The sequence below is a fragment of the Diadema setosum genome, chromosome 1 (genome assembly GCF_964275005.1).
Source record: "Diadema setosum chromosome 1, eeDiaSeto1, whole genome shotgun sequence".
NCBI classification, from domain to species: domain Eukaryota; kingdom Metazoa; phylum Echinodermata; class Echinoidea; order Diadematoida; family Diadematidae; genus Diadema; species Diadema setosum.
Genome location: NC_092685.1, coordinates 42,923,349 through 42,931,301, shown reverse-complemented (window position 1 = coordinate 42,931,301; position 7,953 = coordinate 42,923,349).

The window sequence follows — 7,953 nt, the reverse complement described above, 5'->3', positions numbered from 1 at the left end:
TTTCGTTGTATAAATTTCACTTTCTACATATGGATTTTCAAATATTCAGTAACTATTGTTTGATGTGCAGATGTCTGTTAAGCGGTCCCTCCCACATACAGGTATAAAACGGCGGAAGCGGGGCGGAACGTAATTTGGCGGATTGCTGGCGGATGCGACGGGAAAAATGCAGTGCACGGGTGAGTCGCCGGGTGTGCAGGATGTCCGCCGCCTGCCCGGCGGCTGTCAGGTGGGTGATACGTAGTGGACCTGTCCTCAAGCCGTAGTGCACTCGTCGGATCATACGTGGTATCCGCCAATCAGCCGGCGCTATCCGTCGCATACGTACCTCATACCTGGTACACCCGTCACAGCCGTGAACCCATCCGTGACGCATCCCTGCACACCCGGCATGGAGCCGTGGTGGATCCGACGACTTCACACGCCACGTGTCTGCCACGGCTGTTCACGTATGCGCCGGATTAGCCGCCGGGTGTAGGCGTATGTCCGTCGGATGTCCGCCGGCTGTGCTACGGGTGTGTCTTACCGGGAGCAGACTCCCGGATATTTCAAACATCCTTGAAATTTTCGCGGCGTGGCCACGGCTTCGCCGTACCCACCACGGCTACTAGGGATGCCCAGGGGTGTACTGGGGATCCTCAGGGATGTCTCCCGGATGAGCAGGGATGGGCATCCGCCGTCGATACGCCGTACTATACCTGTATGCGGGAAGGGGGCTTTACGACTGTAATTTACAGTTAACGGAATACTAGTAAATGAAATAAAAATGAAATTAGGTCAGTATGAACTCAGTCACCTCGAACAAGGAGTTTATAGTGGTCAGACGTCGCATGGTACGGAACTGCCCCCAAATATGTACCAAACGTTTGAGAATGTTTCAAGAAGACAGTACGCAAGATGTCGAGAAATGATCGGGCGAACGTTGATGCGTAATTCACTGTAATTGGTTGACATTAACCAAATTGTCGGGATTTGTTTAGATTTTCACGAAGATTTTGCGAACATCGCGTAGCTCCTTGGTAGGTCTTGTGCATATTATGACGAATCACTGAATACATTTTCGAGAACAGATTACAAGCAAAACATGACCAAGGATGCTGAGAACGGTGGGGAGAAATTTCAACATTTCATAATCAATTTCCTCCTTAACTAAAATCGGCGCCAGCGAGCAGTTGAAGACACTCCCGAACCCCTGCGCCAGCTCAGCGATCTTTTGCGGGCTAAAAGGTTTACTTATTTTACTCTGTGGGAACGCCCCTTTTTTCACAAGACACGTTTATGACTTGCGAAGTATGTGAATGTAGAAAAGAAAATTGCAAAGTCCAACATTCGGAGACGTTTTTCTCTGAATAAAGTCAGTATGAGGTCAGACATCTCGGTCATGAACTTAAAGGCCGTGTCACACCTTTCCGGGCAAGCTACTCGGGCTTGTTGCGAGGAGGGATTTTCCAGCACGCAGGAGAATTTCCCCGGGCGGACAAGAATGTTTGCGAGTTTCGCACTTGTTTCTTACCTACTAGACGCGTGCCACTTATCTTCTACTTGCGTGTATTCCGTGTGACCTGCCTGAGAGCTTTGAAACCAATCAAATTTTCTGTTACGAGCGACTTACAGGTACTGAGAAGTACCTGCGTTGGAGTTGCCTGAGAGGTACTGCCGGTAAGGGTCTCCTACAGGTGTTCTGCGTGTACCTCTGCGAGCGAACCCCCACGACTCACTCAGAACAAGTTTTGAGCATGCTCAAGGCCTTGTCATACGGTATTTGGGGAAGTTTTGCGGCTTGACTTGCGGGGAAACAACTTGCTACCCGGAGCTCTCCGCAATTGGTCCGCACCTGACAGTACCTAGCACGTATCTCGCCTGTAGTTGCCCGGACATGCCGGAGGTGCGCACGCAAGTCCCGTTTAACCGCAGCCAAGTTTTGAGTATGACCAAAAATTTTTTCCGGGTGAGTCGCGGGGATGCCCGGAGAGGTCCACGCAGAACGCCAGTAGGAGGCCCTTAGCGGCAGCACCTCGCAGGCAACTCCCACGCAGGTACTTCGCAGTCCCCGTATGCAGCCAAGATAATGATATTCTGTGGGACTTCTGCCATTCCTTCAGAGGAATTTCTTCACTGAGTTGTCAGCACCCACGCGACTGGTACACAGGTCACACAGTATACACGTAAGTAGAATTGAAGTAGAACGCGTCCAGTAAGTAAGACACATGCTCTGACTCGCCCAAATCCTTGTCCGCCCTCAGAAATTGTCCGGTATGCTGGAAAATCCCCACACACAACAAGCCCGCATAGCATGCCCGGAAAGGTGTGACAGGGCCTAAACATGGTTGCGGGTAAAAAGATTTGCGTGCGCACCTCTGGGCGACTACGGTTGAGATACGTGCTAGGTACTGTCATGCGCGGGTCATCTGCGGGGACCTCCGGATATTAAAAATTGTTCTTCACAAGTCGCAGGCAAGGCTTGCGCGGAATGGTGTGACATGACGTTGACATTTGTCAGACGTAACGAATGTTTTGCTTTGCCAGTTAATCAACATTCGCATCCTTCGCGATTCGTTCGCGTGCCCATAGCTTTGGCAGGTGCTAGGTGTCTTGCTATAAAACCTTAAATCTTGTTGGGTGGGAAGGGGGGTAGGCATTGGTGTTTTACTGCTTCAGTGATTTTTTTCTGTGTCACCGAAAATTACAGCGTGATTATATTTCACTTCCTTCGTTTTTACGCGGGATATTTACTTTGACCGGAGATTGTATGTGACTCTATAGATCGTATGATATACTTCCTAAATTATACAAGTAATAAAAAGTATAATTAGAATTCTATTAGTAATAATGAAGTATAAGTCGAAGAGGTTAGCATTTCCCAGGTGTTTAAGGCAGTGAAGTCACATAATGAAATTCAAAGTAGGTAAAAATTCCAGGCAGTCCCAGTTGGCTATAAATACCCGTGTCAGTGAGCAGTAAGCATCTTTTCAAAGAGAATACGGCTTTAAATAGACAGACCAGCAACACCATGCAGTATTGGGTGCAATGCAGACAATTAGCTCACTGGTCCTTCTCATCATACAGACAAGCAATAAATAAAGCACAATCATTGCTGTTCCAAAGGCACGGAGCATTCTTATACGTATGGACATCTCAAGTCAAGCAATTAAGCAGAACATCAGCATACAGTATAAGGGCCCACCAGTTTTGACTTCTGTACAGTGTTGTAAAGGGAGGGTTCAGAACTGAAGAGTATCGATCAAATGAGATGCTGGGTGGGAACCTCTTCGACTTATACTTCATTATTACTAATAGAATTCTAATTATACTTCTTATTACTTGTATAATTTAGGAATTCTATTACGTAATACTCGTATAAGTCTTCAGAGGTTAGCATGTTCAAAGTTCCGTACAGAGGTCAGTCTAGTGGCATGAGTGAGGGCAAGAGGACAAGAAGGATGAAGGACGGTTTTCACAACAAGGTTGAAACTTTGGTCATGACTCCTCATGCATAGAGAATGTCTATCGATGGTGACACACAATGTCGCAAACAAGAGAAGAACTCGAGCAAAGTTTGCTTGAGAACCTACTAGTATAAGGTGCAAGGCATATGTTTTGAGTATGATATCATTTTGATACCTTGCGTGCTTTAACTGGAGCAGGATTAAGCATGATAGCGCACAGACAAATTAATCAAATACAATGGACCTCTTGTACCGATTTTCCAATCAAGACATAATCCTAATCATGTTCCTTAATATTCATGTACATTTGAAGGAAGAATTAGACATTAACCAGTTCATACTCGGCATAGTATGATATTGCAGCAATAATTAGAGGCAAGTCCATTGCATTTTGGGTTGATATTAGAGTTTAAATTCATCAGTTTGGTGGACCGAATCTCCTAAACGAGTGGCCGAATAATGTGTCGCCATTTTCCAATGCACAACGTAACGTGATTTATGGTCTTGTGTCTTATCTGACTCGTATTATGACATTGTTCTTAACTGAGATACTAATATACAGGTATACACATACTATCCCAATTTACATGTATCTTTCTAACTCAGCAGAACTGAGAATTGTTGAACTAATGTGGAATCAATTGCTAGAAGGTAGAAGGTTCAAAATGTACCAGCGTTCGTCCAGTCAGCTGTGGACAAGATTTCATTATGACCTTTATACTTCATGCGCGAAAGTTTAGAAGTTGCGGCGCTTCTGCAGTTATGAGCTGAGAATGTGATACAACTTCATATTAGCATCCGTGGATGTCTTATCAGACCAGAGTCTGGGATGAACGCGGGATGACTGTGCTCCCAAATCCTTATGTATATGAACACGAGGTACGTCCTGTGGTACCCTTTCATACTGATCTCGAAGACAGAACAAACTCGGTACATGTTCCCATAGCAACAATACATCCATACCTAATTGTATGCAGCAGTCAGTACAGTGTACAGGGATGTATACGTACAGCTATTGACAGTACAGGTGTATGTTAGTTATATTTTAAGTGTTTATACAAGCAGCTGCGAGGCTTTCAGCCTCCGCTCCAAGATGCTTGTCGTCACCGATTTGTTAGGATGTTTCGGAGAAATTATGAGTTTGCTTTCTGAACTTGCTCGTTGGAGATGTTCTGTGCATTTAATATACCCATGAAGAGTTGATCGGAACACAGAGTTTAGGGTTGGAGGTAAAAGAAGGCACTTTAATTACCTGGTTAGAGATATACCTTCCATATCTCTAATGTGCAAACGTGGCATCATCTTCCGGTAATGTCATAAGAACTATAGATGTCTCAGCATTTGTGTACGTTTTGCCGAAACGAGCTAGGAAAATTGTTTTTGGCTCAAGGCACTGAAGGAATCTATAGTTCATAGGTATCTTGAAACGATAAAAAGTGATTCAAAACAATTGAAACATCCCAAGTGTTGTTGTATTTAGGCTGGCGAGGGTCGGAGTTACATACGCCCTTCATAAGTCTGACTGTTAGGGGCTGTTTGCCTATGTCACAGCTCTCGGTTTCAGGTAGTATGGAAGACCGAGCAGGTCTATGAGTAGAAAAAAAAAAATCGTGGAGTGGGCTTTGTTGAAAAGCTATGCTATAGCTTAGATGTTGACAACGTGTTCAGTAGACGGGTTAAAAAGGATCACAAGATTGTTCAGAATACAGACATTGCTACTGTCTTCAAGCACCTTCATTTGTTTTGTTTATTGGTATTGTCTTGCCATGATGATGAAAGGAGCTTTGCAATGTGCTGCAATGTGTCTGCCACTTGTCATCTCTAGCAGAGAGCACCCATGCAGGCGGCTAGTGTGAGCTGGAGGCTCGTCGGTGGGTGAGGGTGTGGGGCAAGAATTTTCTCTTGGAGTAATAGAGGTGGGGCTATTCGCATTTTGAGCGATAATGAGACCCATGGCTGCCGCCACCATTGGGGCAGTGAGGATTGCTCAGGTCACCTTGTTCAGTTGAAGCTTGTGGAGGACTGAAAACGTTTTAGGGTAAGGAACAGGGCATCAAAATTCAGGGCAATAAAACTTGGCTTCCATTTGACATGAGGAGTGTTGCTAATCCATATGTAGAGTTTGTGGATACATTGTGTGGTGAAAAACATGTAAAATAGTAATTAGTTGTTCATGTCTCTGCGAGACAAGCAGAAAACTTCAGAATTATCTACATCTGTTGAATGTGAAGCTGATATCCAATTGCTAGACACCAATTCCAATGTTGGCCGTGAATTCGTTCGGGTCAGGTATGCTACTAGCTGTAGAAATGTCTGACCGAATTATGAATAAGCACATTTTTTGTACACGAGCCACACAGGGCTTCAAGACCGTTCTGAATTGCAAGAGGTTCACTCACATTGCTATGCGGGGAATTCTGTTTGGCACTCCAGACTCTCTGAGCAAAGGAATTGTCATTGTTCAGAATTAACTACTCTCCATACTGAGATGCAAGCATCGCTTGAAATTATCATGCTAATGAAGGTGGAAAATAATTCTTTGTCTTGCGAGACAGCCACCACCAAAGAATGTTTTGTATCGCATGACTAGATAACGACACCAAACTTCGTGTCGATGTCATCTTCTGCTTTACGCAGAGCATTAGTTGATTTATTTTTCTAGTCCCAAGTGACGAGAATGTAAATTTCTTTGTGGAAGGCATTAAAATCCCGAAATTTGGTTTCGTTGCCATACAAGATTGAATTTCCAAGGGCAGTAACCTTGTCAATCTTGTTCTGAGGAAAAAACTGAAAATCATTTGCTGGGAATTAATATGAGAACCAAGGAAGGTCTCGACGTGCTTTGGGTTGAAACTGGATTTGTCGAAATCCTTACTGAAATTCTTTAAGGGTGACAAGTTGATCATTGGCTTTGTCAAGACACTCTTCTCTGGTGTGAGAAAGAATATGGATATCATCGAAATAGGTGATTGTTCTAATGCCACTACTCACCGAGGCAAAGACAGGTTTCATAACTTTAAGGAAATTCTGTGGGGTCGAATTAAGGCCAGATGGAAGGCACTGAAGGAATGCAGTGAAAATACTACTTAGTATTTCCATTCGAAAGACTATGCTTGATGAACAAGGTGAACGGATACGGATAAATATGCACCCTTTGGAGGGGCAAAATTAAGGCCGTAATCAAGCGAAACTGTTCCACTCTGAAGTGTTCGTATCTTACAAATTTGTTCAAGTTTTTCAAGTTTATGATTGGACTTAGACCGCCAGTCTTTGGTAGCGCCAGAATAGAGTTGATACTCCATGTGAGGAATCTCTCTAATAGCTTACTTTGCGAGAATGTTCGGAGACAGTTCTTCATGGGTTGCCTTTTCCTCCTCGGTAGAATGTACACTTTGTAGAGGAAAATTTTATTGGTATGGGGTTAAAATGAAATTATTGGCTTCATAGCCAAATATTGTGGCCAATATCCAAGGCTCGGGAATTATCTTTGGACAGCTTGAGATTTCCAGCACTGAACGGTTTTGGACAGTACTCATCCTTTTTTTTTTTTTTTTTTTCTTTTTTTTTTTTCTTTTTTTTTGCTGGCTTGCGTAGAGATATTCATGACACACAATGTATGCTTATGTGACACTTGTCAATTTTTCTCAGATGTCTTTCTGAACAACTTTCTACCAAGTGGAATCGACTTGCTGCGCAAGTGTTGTTGAGAAGGGATTTCAAGATACCTCGATGGTGCATGCTCAGATCATACGATAAGCAAAGCCCGGGAGTGTCAGGCCATCGATGGTGACATGAGTTGTTAAAATTCTCGTTGTGTCAATTGCATGGATGATTATCCGTGCATGATCTGTGAATTTCAGAAAGGATTTATCTATGTGGTAGAAGTCCCTTCACTACATTTTGTTGTAGAAGTTGGGAGCTCACAAGACCCAAGGCCTCGTGAAGGAGGATCGCCCAAATTTTGCTCTCGATTTTTGGTGTGAGAACTGCTTGGGCATTCGATGGCAATTGAGCATTTGCTTCGCGATTTTATAGAGCACTTACCTTCTGATATGGGCAGTGTGACTGCCTTCATTAGCAAATCAGCCAATTTTTAAATTTGGCCCAAATGAGATCAGAATTTAAGTTAAAATCAAATTTGGTACCAGGTTTTTAAAGAGTTTGGCTGTAAGGACATGGCATCTGGATCAATTCGGTTGTCAAAATGACCATAACCACAAGGGCAGAGTCAAGGCCACCCATACAGGGCAACGCAATCAGTTTTGTCAGGAAGGAGGCTGACATGAGAATATCGTCGTCTGTTGAGCTGCCGATGGGGATGGCTAGCTCGCTGAAGTCTTCGATGGGCGGGGCAGCGCCCCTGTCCCCGCGGACATGGCGTCCGGACTAATCGCCGGGAGGAGAAGCTCTCCTGCACCAGCTGGCATGGCTCGCATGCCGTTTGTCACTACCACGGTGTGCCGCCGCCCTATCCATGAAGCAGGGGAGTATCTCGGTCTCTCTAGTT